This window comes from Delphinapterus leucas, unplaced genomic scaffold (genome assembly GCF_059928025.1).
Source record: "Delphinapterus leucas isolate spDelLeu-1000000601 "Yukka" unplaced genomic scaffold, BTC_Dleu_Yukka2 spDelLeu_asBTCV2_sq40, whole genome shotgun sequence".
Classification (NCBI taxonomy): domain Eukaryota; kingdom Metazoa; phylum Chordata; class Mammalia; order Artiodactyla; family Monodontidae; genus Delphinapterus; species Delphinapterus leucas.
In genome coordinates, this window is record NW_028322249.1 from 991,183 (window position 1) to 1,010,090 (window position 18,908).

General features: G+C 34.6%; 1 protein-coding gene across 2 annotated transcripts in view; it reads right to left on the reverse strand.

Moving 5' to 3' along the window:
- LOC149743946 (uncharacterized) overlaps positions 1-18,908 on the reverse strand; it is a 122,112-nt gene that overhangs the window by 61,710 nt on the left and 41,494 nt on the right. Inside the window, exon 3 of one of the 2 annotated variants that reach the window (XM_089905944.1) lies at positions 323-18,732. The exons of the other annotated variant lie outside the window; for it this stretch is intronic. The gene's annotated coding sequence lies outside the window, so the exon portion shown is untranslated. Of the gene's footprint in view, positions 1-322; positions 18,733-18,908 lie in introns of those variants that run through there. 2 annotated transcript variants of the gene reach the window in all.

Below are 18,908 nucleotides of genomic sequence, written 5' to 3' on the forward strand. Positions count from 1 at the left end.
ACCAGGGATGGATATTAGACATGACCACCTGTGTGCCCTCCAAGGCATGAGCTCCAGCAGCTCCAGCATCCAGTCCACCTGAGCTGGACTCATGTCCAACTGAAAATTCCTGCCTTCCTAGTGGCCCAGTTTAGGTGAATTAATGCCTCACAAAGATTTTGATTACAAGAGACAGGAGGTGGAAAGCAACTAACAGAAATGTCTTTCCTTTCTTCCTTCAAGGAACTGCTCTATGTGGTGCTGTGTAATCTCATGGAGATGTTCCATAACTGAGCAATCGTACTTTTTTTTGAAACTATGTTCAGTTTGATAAAACATGACATTTTATTTCCTATCCCTCTTTTTCTACACTTTTGCTTTCAGTTGATTACCACTCCTCCAACAATAATTGAATATGTAAGATTTTCCTCATGTCCTGATTTCTAGGAAACCAAGGCTAAAACATGATGCTTATCAGACAGGTAGGTAAGATAAAATTGAGGGCAAAGTAGAAACTATTTTATAATCCTATGATTATCTGAGGCACAGAATTTGTGCCTTTAGTTACACTTACATTCCAAGCCCCACAATATTATTGAGACTATAGGCCATACCTAAAACAGCAGAGCTATGAATCTTTACTACAGGAAAGACTTTTCCAAAAACAGTTTTTCTAGTGTGAACAGATGCAACAAATTAATTTTTCTTCTTGTAAATCTATAAAAATATTGCAAATAACCTGTCAGTTATGACCTTTAGAATGGTATTGACCTTTTAATCTCATAATGGTGAAAAAGTGATAAAGTATAGCTGCACATAAATTGTATTTCAACCCTACCCACCCGTGAGAATTGATAAAACAATAAGCAGAAAAATACAGAGTTGTTCAGTACAATCACATGCCAGGAGTAATGGACACTGAGAGTGTATAATGGACAATTAATTATTTTTCACATCCAGAAAAGAAACATGTGTGTGAGAATCTTGCTGCTCTCGTCTGTATATAAACTAGGTTTTTACACAATGTTCGGCAACATGCAGGCCTAAGTTCAAGAGGCCTGTACTACTGTTAGAATGAATGTGAAGAAGACAGTGTTAGAATGAAAAATATATGAAACAGTGAAAAGTTCATGCCTACTTAAAGGCAACCTTATATTACATTGAAGTTTATGTACCAGTACTAATGAAAAGGGGCAATAAAAGAGGTTCTTTTATGCTAAATTAAAGAGTAGATGTATATCAGAGACTCTTTCTTGTTAATGCTTTAGCAGAGGATCACCAAAATGATCTCTCTTTCAAGAGAATACCTGCATTACACATAGTCAGCAACTGGATACCTGTATATCTATGCTAAAGCTCCAGACATGTTTCCCTCAAGTTCTCTGACAAGGTTAGAGGCTCCAAAGCCACCTGTTTGAGCTACTAAACCTCCTTTATGTCGCACCAGGTTCAAGGCTCTTGATCAAGTAGCCAGTTACTTCTGGAAGGTAAAGGAATTGTGCAACGATGTAAAGGGTGCTTATACCTTTCTGCTCCCAGCCTCTTAAACTTCAGAATTTTTTTTTTTTTTTTTTTTTTTTTTGCCACACGGCATAGCATATGGGATCTTCCCCAACCAGGGATCAAACTTGTGCCCCCTGTAGTAGAAGTGTGGAGTCTCAACCACTAGACAACCAGGGAAGTCCCCAATTTCAGAATTAAAGCCTTGTTCCAACCCACAGTCCTGTCTCTAGCATAGTTGACTCAATTCATAGATATTTTAACCAATGAGTCAGGGAATTTTTAAGAAATAGCCTTATAGACTTTGGGGTAAAAGACCTGGAATCAATGAGATATGTGGTGTTAAGTCTTTTCTGGATGGAAAGGTAGGTAGGGGCAACTCAGTTTGAACTCTTGGCCATGTTAGAGTGTGATACGGAAATAGATGAGCCAGACGACATTCAGGGGTTACCAACTAGTAAGGAGCCCTGTAATATAAATAAAATAATCTAATGTGATATCAGTGAACTGCTTTACTCTTATAAAAATGACAAACTGTAACTTAGGCCCACTCTAACCTAAACAGAGCACGTCATTAAAAACAATTAATGTTCTTTGCTAACTCCTATTTCTTCTGTTGGCCTTTCACATTTCCCAGTCTCAATCTGCATAGTCATGCAGAGCCTGATTCCTACACCAGCCACTAACAGAAAAGAGGAGCCAATGGGCACAGTCATTTTTAATTCCCAAACATGTTTAACAAGAATGAATGGTATATTTAATTATTTACATTTAAACCATTACTATGTTTTTTGAGAAAAATATATCAAATAAAATGCAAAGAAAAATTAAGAGAATATGGAAACTGCAGTCAAGTTTAAAACATTTTCCTACTGAGGTAAGTCCAATTACAATTACAAAAGAAAAGAAAAATGGCAAAAGCAAAGTTTCAAACTTACCAGTAGAATAAAATTTGGAACCTTGCCTATGTACGTTACCTCTAACTTTAATGAGTATGGGTGTTTTCTGACTCATGCGTTCCATGTATTAATAATGGATAAGTGCAAAATTATAAGCAGTACCAAATAAGCAAAAATGCTAGGATACACTTAAATCTCTTAAGTATTTATAAAGGAATTGTTATAGTAATTTCATTAATTGAAAGTCAATTTATCCATACTCCCACCAAATGAATTTTCAACACTATCAAAAGACTATGAGTTTGAATTAGGATTTTTAAACTATTGTGCTATGACAAAGTTAACTCATAGTATGTAATCCAGGAAGCTCATTGTTTCTATGAAATACTTCTTGCCTACAGCTCCCACATTATAATGAGAACTACAATTGCAATATTCCTCTTACTTATCCCTTGTCATCTATACATGCTTATTTTTTCCCTATGAAAGTGATGACTTCTTCTGCTGGCCTAATCTTTTAGTTTGTTTAATTTGATATGAATGTATCTTTCCTTATTAGATTGCTCTAAAAGACGATACTTTATGTTACATTTCCAAATTGTGTGTGTGTGTGTGTGTGTGTGTATGTCCTCAATTATCCACATAATTTCTAAGGCCAGCAAACAAACCCTTGAGTCATCATCTGATCCAAATTCTAGAAACACCTCACTGTCATTTGATGGATCATAATATTTTATACCAATGACTATAGGCTGTTTTGTTGTATATGTTTTATTTGTTATATACATTATGTGAAGTATGATAATGATTATAAGAAGGCATGATAATTTTTTTATTAAATGGACTTTTCCAAATGTCATCATTAATAAATCAATCTAGATTTAACACAATCTAAATTAATACTGCAGAAAAATATTTATTATTTTTGTAGCAATTGACAAGTGATTTTATATGTTTTATGAAAATGCAGAGGACCTGGAAAAGCCCAAATGACTTTCAAAGAGAAAAAAAAAGTTGGAACACATGTACTACCTGATTCAGAGATTTACTCTAAACATACTTTATCACATTGGTATGGTATTGGTGTAAGTATAGAAACATAGATTAATGTAACAGAATATCAAGAAATAGATACACTCATACATGGTTAATTAATTTCAACAAAAATGCCAGTGGAGAAAGGGATGCTTTTAGAACAAATCCTTTTGGAACAAGTAGATATCCATATGAAACAATAGGTAAATAACCTCAACTTTTACCTTAATCAAACAGAAAATTAGTTCAGAATGGATCATAGACCTAAACAGTAAACACTAGGAATAACAAGTAACTTTCTAAACTGGATAAGCTACTGCTAATATTTTATGTAATGGTGAAATTATAAAATTTACTCTTATGTTTGGGCACAGGAAGGTTTTTCCACTCTCACTAATTCTATTCAAAAATAAACTAGAAATACTAGTTGGTGGAATTAGGCAAGGGAAAGAAATAAAGACTGTGTAGATTGGATAGAAAGAAATACAACTCTTCATTCACAGCTGACCTGTTTGTGTACATTGAATACCTTAAGGAATCGATTTAAAAAGCTACTAGAGCTTGCAAATTTGTTTAGCAAGGAAACAGAGTACAATATTAATATACAAAAGTCAATTGTTTTTCTATATACTAGCAAGGAAAAATTAGAGATTGAACATTTTAAAAATACCATTTAGAGTAGCATCAACAAACATGAATACTTTGTGATACATTTGATAAAATATATGTAAGTGCTGAGGACTAGAAATTATAAAACATTGCTGAGATAAACTAGAGAAAACTAAAATAAATGGAGAAACATTATTATGAAGTTATCTCCAAGTTGCTCTATAGACTTAATGTAGTCTTTTTACAAAGAAATAATCAAACTGATTCTAAAATTTATATATAAATACAAAAGATCTAAGTTAGCTAAAACCATGTTGGAAAAGAACATACCCTACATAATTTCAAGATTTATTATAAAGCTACTATAATTAAAATAGTGTAGTATTAGCATAAGGATAAACAAACAGAATAGGGAGTCTAGATATAAACTCATACATATATGGTCAAAAATGCTGAGATTGTTCAGGGAGCAAAAGATGATGCTCTAGCACATGTGATGATGGAAGATAGGAAAATGCAAAACACACATAAAATAGGAACTACTTTGAAGCTGGTAAGATATTAACATACATTTTCGGGAGTGAGCTTTTCAGATCTTTATGTAGGTGTCAACGCGGCAGGCTGGAGGGATTCGTAGGAGGAGAAGCACATGAAGGACATGGAGTAACAGAAGAGTTAGAATAAGCTGCCTTTCAAAAAGGAACAATACTCTGTGTCAGACCAAAGGCACTAAAGGCATGGTTTGATTATTTCACAACTTTGCATAGGATTGATACTCTGTAAAGGTTAACATCTTTAGGAAGAAATCAGATAAGCAGTGTTGCAAATACCACACCAATCTACAATTTACTGACTACAAGCTCTGTGTTTGTGGAAGCGTGTGTGTGTGTGTGTGTGTGTGTGTGTGTGTGTGTGTGTGATTGAGAGAGAGAGACTATCTCTGATATTCCCTTCTAGCTACTTAGAAGACATCTTAGAAACTTTGGGTCATCTCTTAGGAGTATATATACCGTGGCATTGGCAGCTAGAGGGTAATGTGAAAAAGAGGTCTGAAAGATGAAGCTTTCTCCTGAGAGCTAACTTTTTCAGAACAAATTGGGCAGCTGAGAAATATTCACTCTCCAGACCTCAGAAGATAGTTAAAATCAGTGATCTCAGGGTGGTCAAAGAAAACAAATACCAAAGGCTGACTCAGAACCCAAATATTTGTTGTGACTCTCTTCAAAGAACTCTTGGGTGATATTTTTATTTAAATCAATGTTTACAGATTTTGTCAAGTTTTCTGAATTTGTCTGCTGAGTACACTCATGTACTTTTTCAATAAATAATTGGAAAATTATTTATTTTCAATGTAAATGAACAAAAATAGTCCAAGATAAAAATAGAAAGAATAAAGCATGATTTGAATCAAATCCATATATTCTTTAGTACCTGGCATGTATAGTATATATAGTTCAGATTGTTTATTCTTATTCATATATTTTGTTTTATTTTATTTCACTGAATTCTTGCAACAACCACTCTGCTCTTTATCAATAATTATTTTCCATTCAATAGGAGAAGGAATGATGAATTTCTAAATATAATCTTATTTATCTGCAAGTTCCCTACTCTTCAAAGAAAGGAGTTTGTCATTTTTCCACTCATGTTACGTATTCAGGTTTAAGAACACAACAGAGAGGGTACTGAGAGTAAATATTTAAGAATATTTATAAGATTTCTAGTAAGTTTGATACTCTTGGAAAAATAAATTTTTATACCAAATGGCATAGCTTGAATTCATAAGTGGAAGAACAATGAGAATTTGAAGTGTTGTTATATTTGTTCAAGGACATTACTCTTAAAAATTTGAGAAACAGTATTTAGTGTAATTGTTAAGAGCACAGATTTGAGGTCAGACTATTTGGGTAAAATAAATACATCTGCCTTTTATTGGCTGTGTTTACTTGAGCAAGCTATTTAATGTCTCTGGGTCTTTGTTCTTCATCTGTAAAATGGAGATAATATATTCACATCTGTTGTCAAGAATAAATAAATACACGAGAAACACTTCAAATGCAGCCTTATCTACATTAAAGTACTGTGTGTTAGTGATTATATTTAGTCTATTTTCCTATCCAGTGATAAAAATTTTCATTTCACATTTAATTTCCTAGGGGCATTTTATAACAACTAGAAACCACAATAAAAACAAAAAAGTTCTCAACACAATTATTTTCACTTCCGCAACATGCTTTCCGTATGTATGTGTTTCCCCCTTGATTGATCTACATTCTATAGTTGTTTAACCTACTTTACCGAAATTTCTCCCTGATGATATTGTCCTCTCAAATTTCATTTCAGACATTCCCTCCTTCATCCTAAAGCCCAACTAAATCCCCTGATATAAATGATCATCTCTCCACCTTAAGTCCCATAATAATTATCACCTCGGTTGTAGCAAAGATTGTATTCTGCTTTGACGTTTTTTCATCCTCATCCAGATCTTAAATAACTTATCTATGAGCTTTGAGTTGAATCATTCTCCATCACATGTATAACTTGAGCTTTTTCGTTGTTATTTCATAGGTAATTTTTAAGTTATAAAAGTAATGACTTTAGAATATTCAATGTAACTTAATACTTTATATGTATATGTAATACCTTATGTAATGTATAGTTAGAATTAAGATTCAATTATTTTCCAAATGCTTTTATTTGTGGGTATCTATATAAACATTTGCCTTTGCTCTGTTTTCTAATTTTAACTTTAAGAAAAGGTAGTACTTTTCCTCTGTATTTACTAGTGGTTTTACAATATTTTAAAATGTATTTTTCTCACATAGTGCTCATCCATAATATTACAAACATTGGGTATTGCATTAATATGACCACGTTGCTGTAACTTAGTTTAACAAGAATATATTTCAAGAAGTATACTGTCCAATTAGTTTTCTATTTGAATAATTTACAAACCTTCTGAAAATGGATAATAGTGAATAATAAAAATGTCATACAAACTAGTAAGACCTCTCTAATTATATAACTATATGATATATTCTAAACCTTTGGGCCTTAAACACAAGATAAATCTAAAAAACCTTATAATTTAGATAAAATACATAATAACAAAAACAATAGCAAAGACAAACATTCCTATAGTTCCTACTATATCACACAATTTAAGAACTTTACTAATGCATCTATTTGACGGCAAACAAAAGCTTAACACTGACTATTTCTAGTGCTATTACATGTGATTATTTCTCCTTATACTTTTTTGTTTTGTGCAATAATTTTATTAACAAATATGTTACTTTGGGGCTGAAAAATTTTGCCTTTTATGCCTTTTCTCTTTATTTTATTTTTAAGAAGTTACTTTCTGTTTTTCCAAATAATTGTACCAGAGTGGGTTTTTCATACATTCTGATATTCAGTGGAAGAGACTCTCATACACAAATGTTTTTTAATGATTTTATCTTAAAAAATCTTATAGGATTTTTAAAAATTTGAAATATAGTTATTTATTTCTAAGTTAATCTCAAGAGAAAGTTAAAATAACTGCAACTATAAGATGTAAGAAATAGGTATACATGAAATGAAAGAGAAAAAGAAATTCTTAAAATCAGCAACTATCAAAAAATCTTATATATTTACTATATACCATTTTCAACATACATATAATCATATGCCTCATTTTATGGAAAAAGTTGGCAATATTATATATAGTAAAAATGTAAAAGCAGCAGCGAGTTCAATGTGAGTCTTCTTTATTTATAGAAAAATTTCAATGAAATGATTTCAATCTCATGATCTATCCCTTTAAAGAGGTTCTCTGGTACCACCTTATCCCCACCTCCATCTGTATATGTGTGTGTATTTGAAAAAGTTTTAGATTTTTATTTGGAAATAATTAAAATGGCGTGATGTGTCTCTCTAATATGGGTCTCGTTTTTCAGACTTTTGTATACTTCAGTTTGAATGCAAGAATTAAGGTCACTGGTGTTATACTTTAAGGGTTTGGGGGCTTATTTTTGGATAACCGTGAGACTGGGCCCATTTTCACATTAGCAGTGACTTGAAAATTATTCCACTGGGTAACAGACATATTCAAAAGCTACAATCAATAAAATTAATATTTTAGATACGATCATAATAAAATCTTATTAATAAGTGATTAGGTGTGGGGGGCAATATTTTATGTGCATTTTGTTAATAAACAAAATACAACATGCATTCACTTTTAAGTGAATAGCCGATAGCTCAAAGTACTGCCAGTATTGCAGTTTTGAAAGAAGAATTTCCCTTCACCAAATAAATGTTAGTCCTGGTATATTTCCTGAAACAATCTAACTTTTTATTTTCCAAGTTAGGTTTTTAGCCTATGAACTTCAGCATATTTTTGAATGTTTCTTTCTTTTTTTTTAAATTTTATTTATTTAATTTATTTATTTTTGGCTGCATTGGGTCTTCGTTACCGTGCGCGGGCTTTCTCCAGTTTTGAGGAGCGGGGACTACTCTTCCTTGTGGTGCGCGGGCTTCTCATTGTGGTGGCTTCTCTTGTTGCGGAGCACGGGCTCTAGGCACGCGAGCTTCAGTAGTCGTGGCTCGTGGTCTCTACAGCACAGGCTCAGTAGTTGTGGCCACGGGCTTAGTTGCTCCACGGCATGTGGGATCTTCCCGGACCAGGGCATGAACCCGTGTCTCCTGCATTGGCAGGAAGATTCTTAACCACTGCGCCACCAGGGAAGCCCAAATGTTTCTAATAATGGTGTACCATGAACTAATTCAACACCGATCATTTTTACATACTGGATTTTGTTGTTTAAAGCAACGAAAGCCACTTAACCACAAGGACATCCTTTATTGAGAAATAGGATACCACTTAGAAATGCATCACAATAGTTGCAGAATATATATTATCTAATATTCACTGGGCTCACTGTGAAACAGACTTGAGCTAGCAATAAAACAACCTATTTTATTAATTTTCATTTACTTAAGGGTCATTTAGTCCAAACTAAATATAAATTATCATTAATTCATTCAACAATATTTATGGAGCACTGATTTAGGGGCAGGTCCTTCTCCAAGCTATGGAATTTCTGTAACTTTCCAAAAGACATCAGTCCTAAACTCATGGAGCTCAGTCTTATAAATCTTAATTATATTAAAAAGTCTTTTGTAAAGAACTTTTGTTGTTGTTTCTAAAACAGACTCAATTCAAAGAATTAAAGATAAATTATATACTCATATAAAATTTCAGGTTGATTTAAGTTAAGAAAAAAAAAACAAGAGAGAGAAAGTATATCTTTCAAATTTCAAAAACAAAATTATCCATTTCTCATTAAAGCATTTACCTTGTGTAAAATAAGGATGCTTCAGCTTTTTCTCTCACTTCCATAGGAAGGGATATTTCTTCTTTCAAGAGAGAATTTCCTGGCATTTTCCTTTTTTTACTAAAAAGAAACTATTCTTATATGTTTTACCGGATTTTCATAGCACCAGGACCCGGGGTAATCAAAGTCATTCACCAGAATGACCGTGCATTGTAACAAGGCCTTCTGCTGCTGCCGTCTGTCAAGAATGGAATCTTTTTTTTAATGTAGAGAAGCCAGGAAGAAATAAAATGAAATGTCTGCCCTTTAACATTTCAGAACTGGGAAACTGATTCACTCTGCCCTATTCCAGTTAAATGTAATAGATGTATTTTTGTACTTGTTCAAACCACAGAGCTTCTGATGGGCATTCTTTTAAAATACTCCTATAGATAGAATATATTCTTCCTCTCTGTTTATTTTCTTTGGAATGGCAGCTGCCTCAACTTAATGAGATTGAGACCATTTCTCTGAGGATCAGATGCTAGTTCAGTGAGATTAATGAACAGTGTGAAAGCTTAGTTTGATATTTGAAAAACTTATTTGTTTACTTATTTATGACCACTACTCATGGAATTCTGCTCCATAACCAGTGAATTCTAGTTCCTCAGGCCTGATTCAGGGTAACATGTAGACTTTAAAATATGACCAATACTATCCTGATGATATTTTGACATCCTTGACTCTCTAGTAGAATCAGTAGATTTTTAGCAACATTTATTATTTGTTCAGAGATTTAGAGTTCATTCATTTGCATCATCTGTCTTATCACAGTGCCTGAGTGAAGAATGATGGTGATGGTTTCTATAAATACACATTCTCAGCTGAAGGAAACATTTTTCTAATCCTTTCCTATGGTCATTAAAAATATTTTGAAAGTAAATATTAAATATTTTCAATACCAGTTAAAATTAAAGTATTATATCTCTGTGTATCTATTAATATTGTAATTGCATCGTAGTAAGCTGAAATATGTCTCCCCCCAAAATAGTCACAACCTAATCCCTGGAGCCTGTGAATGTTACCTTATATTGCAAAAAAACAGGGGTATTTGCAGATGTGATTAAATTGAGATCTTAAGACAGAAAATTATGTTGGATTATCCTAAATGCCATCACATGTATCCCTATAAAAGGGACTCAGATTTTACACAGATGGGGGAGAAGGCAACGCGAAGATGGAGCAGAGAGATACTTAAAGACACTGGAATGATGGGGCCACATTTGACGGGATGCCTGCAGCCACCAGAAACTGGAAAAGTCAAGGAAAAAATTCTCCTAAGAGCCTCTGGGGGGGCCATGGCCCTGCCGCCACTATGACTCAGATTAAGTAATACTGACAGAACTGTGAGAGAATAAATGGAACACATTTTGCTTGTTTTAAGCCAAGTATCTGCTGAATTGTTACAGAAACTTTTTATGACTTGGAAAAATTATTCTTATGTTATCTTCTTGATTGAGGGCTTAGCTAATTTATTTCTTGGTTTTTAGTTAATTCTTGAAACATCAATGTCTTTCTGAGAACTATTTTTATCATATTATATATTCATCAGCCCATAGTCCATATGGTTGCCATTTAAGCACATTTAGTGAGATTTTTCTTAGTGCCCATATTCTATGTCTGTAAAACATTATCGATGTTTGAATAGATTGAATGTTATTCATATCGTAGACACATATATTATAGGTTAATATATAGAGGGGTATGGATAGATACTTTTTAATATCAAGTAAAACAAGTTTTATTATGATATAATCCCTTCTTTGTTTTTTCCTCTTAGTTTTTTGCTTGCTTTGCTATATTTGAACAAAACTGTTTCCTATTGACTTATTACTTACACGTGTCATGCAGTTTGTAATGACTTCCTGTGAATTTAAAATATACATTGTTATATCTTTAATTAGTAGACCTTTAGTTAACCAGTTTCTACCTATAGGTGATATGTTGTTTCACCTGTCATATAAGGTCTTTAAAACTGGCCTTAAAATGCCCTAAGGCCAACATTGTCACTGTTTTTTTAGCTAAAGACTTTTCTCTTGTGGTGGAAATAAAGGGGAAGCATCAGGATGCATATACTTGTCCCACCCACATGGCTGTGTTCCCCTCTCCAATCTGCATCACTAATAAGCATTTCTAGTTGATCTTTCAGACCTTTACTGTGAGAGACCAATGGATTTAATGAAGAAAGAGTCCTCCAGGACATGCAGACTCCCCCAGTTTCTTCAGTGCAGGGTTGTTTCACATGGCATTCCCAGCCTGCAATTAACCTTCCTCAAATGTCTGTCCTTCTAACTAAATTCTTCTTACCAGCTTCCTGCTGTGTCTACCAATTTTGTTTACTTTTGTGCTGTTTTAAGAACTTGTTTTATCTGTATGTAACAGTACTATTGTAACAGTGAAGAGCTAAATTGGACTCCAGGTTAGATCTGTTTCTTTGAATTTAACCTTTGCTTTTCATTGCTTTTATTATTATATCATACATAATGGCCTGCCTCAAGGAACACTGCCCCTCTGCCTGAATGTTAAACTAAACTGCCTTGGTTCAGCTCACAGGGAGCCGATCTGACCCTGCCCACTTGTGAATGGCTGCAGTTAAGAAGAAATTAACACATCTCCTCCTATTTTGCAAGATAAATGGCCTTGTTTACTTTACTTCTTCACCTTCTCTCCCTCTCTGTTCTGTAAAAGAAACTGGCATCCAGACCCCGATAAGATGTTTTTTTGGGAACCCTTGCCTCACCACTTGCTGTCCCGATTTATTGGCCTGTCGTGCGGCGAGCAGAGTGAGCTTGGACTCGGTAACACTATTGCATTATTTGGAACATTAGTTACCTCTTAGATGTCATTTTCTAAGAAAGACAGCATCACATCTGACTCTAACAAATTGTAAATTCTTAAGTATGTCTTAACTGCTAGAATTTTCTATTTCTTATTCCACTTTTTAGAGTATTTCCCTCATTCACATGTGTGTTATATTGTGCAAGTTTTACACACTTGTGATGTTTCTCTGTTCTTGTTTATCATAATTTTTACTGATATAAAGCAAACCCCTTGATTTTTAAAGCATTTTTACCGTAAATTCTATTTTGACTGAGATTTACATTGAAAATCTTGTTTTAATCTTGCTTAAAGTTTCCAGGTCTATAAATGGAGATACTTTTAAATGTCTTAAATTTTGGTTTTGATTTGTCTACTATAAATAATATAGTGATAGAATTTTAAGTAGTCAGTCTAGGAAAATTTGTCTTTTAATGCAAGCTTTCTATCAATTCACAATTATTATGATCCATAATATACTTCCTCTTATATCTGGTTTTCATTGAAATTCTTTTGCTTTTTCCCTTGTTTCTGCATTTTCTTGTATTCCAATTTAAAAACTTTTCTAGAAATAGTTTGTATTTTATATTTGTGGTTCTTATTTTTCTCTAACACTTAAAAATGTCTATCCTCTCTTTATAAATGGTACATGTGAAACCGAGCAGGGCCCTTTTGAGGCTCCCGGGCACGGAGGTCTCTTTTTTGTCCCCTGTTTCTTGTCGGCGAGATTCCAGCCTCCTTGACCTTCCCTGAGTTCCAAAGGGCAGATTCAAACAGTTGCTAATCAAGGAAGGAGGAGGCAAAAAACCACTTGAGGCAAGATTAAAGGGAGCAGAGAAGCTCATCTAGATTAGGAGACCCGCCACTGAGACCCTGCACACACCCTAATCTTGTCAGCAACCCCACCCTTGGGAAGCATTGTTATAAAACTCCTTATCAAATCCTCCTGGGTGGGGACACACAGTTTTTTGAGGCAGAAGCCCCCTGTGTCCCCCTTTGCCTGGCAAAGTTATAAAGCTATCCTCTTCTATCTCATCCAAAGCTCTGTCTCCGAGGTTCGATTCGGCACTGGTGTACAGAGAAGCTGAGCTTTCGACATCACAGGTAACTGAAATGACCGTATCTAAATGTAAAACAACTTTAACTGCAGCATAAACAACTATGTATATATCCCTGGTAAAACAAACAAATAACAAAAATATCACTATGCATAACTTCTTCTATAACATAGCAATACATTTTGCATGGAATTTCTTGATCTTTCTCCCCTCCCTACCTCTAAACCCAAGGGTTGGTCCTACCATCTAAAATATCTCTTCTTGTTTATAAGTTTTTATATATACAAACAAAAACAGCAAACAACATGAACGTTCTTAAATGGTAAAAATGCTGAATAAATGATAGTACATATAAATACAGAAATATTACCGTTTTTATATGTGACTTGTATGTCCGTCCTCACATGATATCTTGATTGATGTTTAAGTGGGAAATGCGGGTTTCAGAGTACTGTGCATAGTTTGCTTCCGTTCTTTATAGAAGTAAACAGCAAACACATCTACATATGTGTTTGTGTGTATGTATGTTTTCGTATGGGTGCATGGTATTGAAGCCGAATCCAGCCTCTGTACCCTGACACCGAATTGAATCTCAGAGACAGAGTTTTGGGTGAAGTAGAAAAGAATAGCTTTATTACTTTGCCAGGCAAAGGGGGACACAGCGGTATAATGTCCTCAAAACTGTGTGTCCAAAAAGGGAGGGGGGGTTGTGAAGAGTCTTATAGTCAAGGGGGCAGGGTTGCTGATAAGGATCGGGCTGTGCATTCCTTCAATCCAAATATCATCTGGCGTCAGGTGGTGATGGGCAAACTGTTACCTTCTCTGGAATGAAGAGTGCTTCGTCAAGTAGTTAACATCTTCCATTTGGTGAGGGTTTTAGTTCTGCAGAAGAGCTCAAAGGTATTGTTATGAATATCCTTTGCGGGGGTGGGGTGGGGGTGGGGGGGGACCAGGACCCTGCCCTCAAGGCTGTACTATTGTTTCTAGACTGCTCCTCCCTTGTCTCTGCATCCCCCACCCCCTCTCCTGATTAGCAACTGTTTGAACCTGGCCTTTGGAACTCAGAGAAGGGGATACAGAAAGGCTTTTGTGCCCAGGAGCCCCATAGGGTCCTGCTGGGTTTCAGTATCTTTTTAAATTCATGAGGAAAGATGTAATAAGTTATATATATATATATAAAAAAATTCATTGCTTGAAGGAGCTAGAAAATGTTTTATTTCTGTGATTGCATTGAACTTGTATTATTTTGCAATACAAATATTTAGTACTTAAATTGCATTACATTCCAAAGTAGTGTTGTCAAAAAGTATTTATGTTTTAGTCAGTTTTCTCCAGAAAAACAGAGCCTGCAGCAGATATAAAGATATGCAGAGAGAATTTTTTTATGAAGGTGACGTGATTATGGAGGCTGAGAAGTTCCGCGATCTGCAGTTGGCTTGCTGGAGGCCCAGAACACTGGTGACGTAGTTCCTCTTCAAACCCAAAGGCTAAGTGGAGGGGAGCCAATGGCGTAGGTCCCAGTCTGAGTCTGAAGGCCTGAGAACCGAAATCATTGATATCTAAGGGCAGAAGAGGGACCTCCTGGCTCCAACAGAGAGTAAATTCACCCTTCCTCTGCCTTCTTGTTCTATTCAGGTCCTCAGTGGATTGCGTGATGCCCCCCTCCATTGGTGAGGGCCATCTTCTTGACTCAGTCTACTGATTCAGATGCTAATCTCTTCCAGAAACACCCTCACAGACATACCCAGAAATAATGTTTCACAAGGTATCTGGGCATCCCTCAGCCCAGTCAAGCAAGTTGACACATAAAATTATCTATCACAATTTAGCATAAGCTGTGTTTTGCTATTTACATATATATGTACATACATATATAGTTTTTTTATATATAAATTTATTATCAGTTTTACTGACCTTATCTATGTGATTAATTTTCTTTTTCTGAAAAAAAATGTATGTACTTTATTTTTAAATTTTTATATTTCTTCAATATATTTGTTTTTTTATACTTGCATAATTAGTTACAGAGTTGTTTTTGCAATATCTTTTTTTTGACCACACTTGCACACGTCGCTATATTGTTTTGGAGAATGGGCTCATCTCTCAATACATGTTTTATTATCTCATCAGATAATAAAGAAAATGTGACTGTTTTAAAGTGTAAATATTCCTTTTCCCTAGGAGTTTGTAGCAATTTATTATTATTTTGTTTGTTCATTAATTTTGTCTGAATGTTTCAGATGAAAGCACCATCAATCTTAACAGGGTTTTTGGGGTTGTTTTTAATTCAGTGATACGTTGTACTATTTATTTATCTAAATACCTTTTGCTCTTATATTCTCTCTATCCCTTAGTAGGATATATGTTACTGAGGTTGCATACGCATTTATTTTAAATTCCTAAGCTCCCTTAAAGAAAAGTTTCATATTTTGCAGGAATGCTACCTTCTCAAACATTACTAAGCATATTTATTAAGTTATTTGTGTTTATTTTTCCATTAATTTCTTTCCTTAATAGATAGTTCTTTCATTAGCTCCAGCCAGTGTTCCTCTTCTATGTTCCCCTCAGATATTTGGTCATTATGGATTTTTCTGTGTAAATTTATAACAGTAGTTAGCATTGATCAATAGTAGTTGTTTAAGTGGCTTCTTTTTATTCACTCAGCACAACACTAAATATTTTTCTTTTCCAAACAGCAGATGCACTTTTACTTTATGTGATTTCTAGCTGTGGTTGTAATTATGAACTTGAGTCTGGTCTGGTTTTTCTGTTGAACAGGAAGAAATAGCCTTTTCTATGGTGATGACCAGAAGTTTTCCTCAGCACACCTCTCAGCTTCTCCTTCCAGCTTCAACACTCTGGGAACCTGCCATACTTGATCTCTTTGGAGAGGTATTCTGGGACAAATCCTCTAGATACAGCAAATGTTAAGAGGTAACTGGCACAGAATTAACAGCTTTCATACTTGGCTACAAGACAGTCTTCTCTAGTTTCCCATATATTTCTTGACCTGATGCATTTAAGGACGTTTGAAATCACATTATTTTGAAGTGTCTTAATTTTGCTTATATTGGGTTGTGGAAGTTTCAGATTAGGTTTATCCTCTCAAGGCAATCTGATCTTATTGGCTCTGTATCCTTCAGAAATAACTGAATAATTGATTCTTACTAGGGACTTCTCTTGGTTTTTCAGGACCTCCAAGTCTTTAACTGTTTATTTACTATATTTTGTGATTTCTATAATCTCAATGGGATTTTTGAAGGAAGAAGAGATTAAAACATGGCCTTAGTCAGCCATTTTGAAACCCCAAGTCTCTCTTTTTTTTTAGGTAATATTATCACAGTGAGGGAACAGAAAAAACAGTTAACAATCAGAGTTTAATACAGAGTACGGTTCTATGAGTTATACATGGACATATAAACAGCAGTTGAAATCTAATCCCTATTAGAAGGAAATGCACATTCTTAAATGTGATTATTTTAACTTCATTATGATTAATTTTAATAAAATTACATACAGTTTTCTGGAATCCAGTTTATCATTAATTAAAATGAAAGGTATGATTAATACATCCACATTAAAAGTGTTTTTAAAAATTAAGCAAGAAAAAAATACACTAATAAAGTAAATGTGAATTTTATTAGTAAATAAGGAAAGTTAATTGGTTTGAAATAATTAGAAATAGACATATCCTAGATTTAGATTGGGTGTAGAATAGAAATTCCACAGAGAATGTAACTTTAATTCAAAAGGTAATACAGTGAGTTTTACAAATCATAACTTGAGTGTGGGTGGAAAATCACCTCAGTTTCTTTTTTTGTTTTTGTTCTTTTTTTGCGGTACACGGGCCTCTCACTGTTGTGGCCTCTCCCGTTGTGGAGCACAGGCTCTGGACGTGCAGGCTCAGCGGCCATGGCTCACGGGCCCAGCAGCTCCGCGGCATGTGGGATCTTCCCAGACCGGGGCACGAACCTGTGTCCCCTGCATTGGCAGGCGGGCTCTCAACCACTGCGCCACCAGGGAAGCCCTCGGATCCTTTTTAAAGTGTGCATTCCTGGTCCTCATTTCCAAATATCCTAATGAGATTCACAAGAAACTAAATTCCTAACAAGAATCCCCAGGTAATTCTAATGAGAGACACTGTTCCAAGAGAGTATGTACTCATTTTACCACTCAATAAAAGAGCTCAACAGAAATAGTTAATCAGATTTGATAATGCTGCAGCAATGCTAACTATGAGAGTAATAGTAATAATAACAATTACAAGAGCAAACAAATTAATAGCTTTATAGGTGTCAGTCTGCTATGAACTTTCTTTTAATGGTTTCCACTAATCCTTATAAAAATCTGAGTTCCTACAAATTAAGTTTATACTTCTGATAAAGAATTTAGTCTAAGAAAAGAGAAGCTATTTGTCTATGTCCTGTAAGTAGCAAGCATCAGCACTCTCTGACAGCAGAGACTTCTCCCATAATCCTCCCTGCTAGACACTTCTATTTAAAATCATAATTTTAATAGTGCAAGTTGAAAACAACATATATTTATATAATTACTATGTACCATGTTAATGTATCACATGACTAATAGAAAGACACCTTTCTGATGTTGATTCTTCCCATACAAGAACAAGGTATTTACTTCCATTAGTCATATCTTTTTTGAAGACTCTCCATAATGCTTCACTATTTTATCTATTGAATTTCTAAAATGTATTGAATGAGTTATTTCTAAATATGTAAATTTTTGTTCTATTGCAACAGAGTTTTTTTTTTTCTTTCTATGATGTTTCTTATCAATTTTTATTAGGAGAAGTAATTTTGGTATATGATTAGATCACCAATTTAACACATTGCTTATTTTAATTTTTTGTTACATTACTAAAATTTTCTAGGTAATGTATCTGTAAATTGTTAAAATTTTATACCACTTATGCCTCTCATATAATCATATGATAATTGAAAAAATGTATATTAATCAAGAGCTGTGTCAAGCACTGCATTGAGTGTTGGAGTGAAAAAAACAAAAAGCAAAACCTTGCTTCATTAAACTTACAATTTACTGGTAATCTCAGGCATTTGCCAAGTAATCATACAGAAATATAATTCCAAATTGGATAGGTTCCATTAAGAAAATACAGAAAGATTTTTTTCAATAAATTTATTATTTTATTTATTTATTTTTGGCTGCATTGGGTATTCGTTGCTGCACACAGGCTTTCTCTAGTTGCACGCAGGCTTTCTGTAGTTGTGGCGAGCGGGGACTACCCTTTGTTGCGGTGCGAGGGCTTCTCATTGCAGTGGCTTCTCTTGTTGTGGAGCACAGGCTCTAGGAACACGGGCTTCAGTAGTTGTGGCTTGCGGGCTCTAGAACGCAGGCTCAGTAGTTGTGGTCCACAGGTTTATTTGCTCCGCATGTGGGATCTTCCCGAACCAGGGCTCAAACCCGTGTCCCCTGTATTGGCAGGCAGACTCTTAACCACTGCGCCACCAGGGAAGCCCAAGAAAATACAGAAAGCTTTTAATGTATGCCACGGGGCATGTGATTAGCAGTTCAGATTTTAGAGAAATGTTGCAGTTAACGAGAAGTGTTACGGAATATTGTTTTACATGGGTGGCACTATTTGAAAGCTCCAGGCATGAGGGAAAACAGGGCAC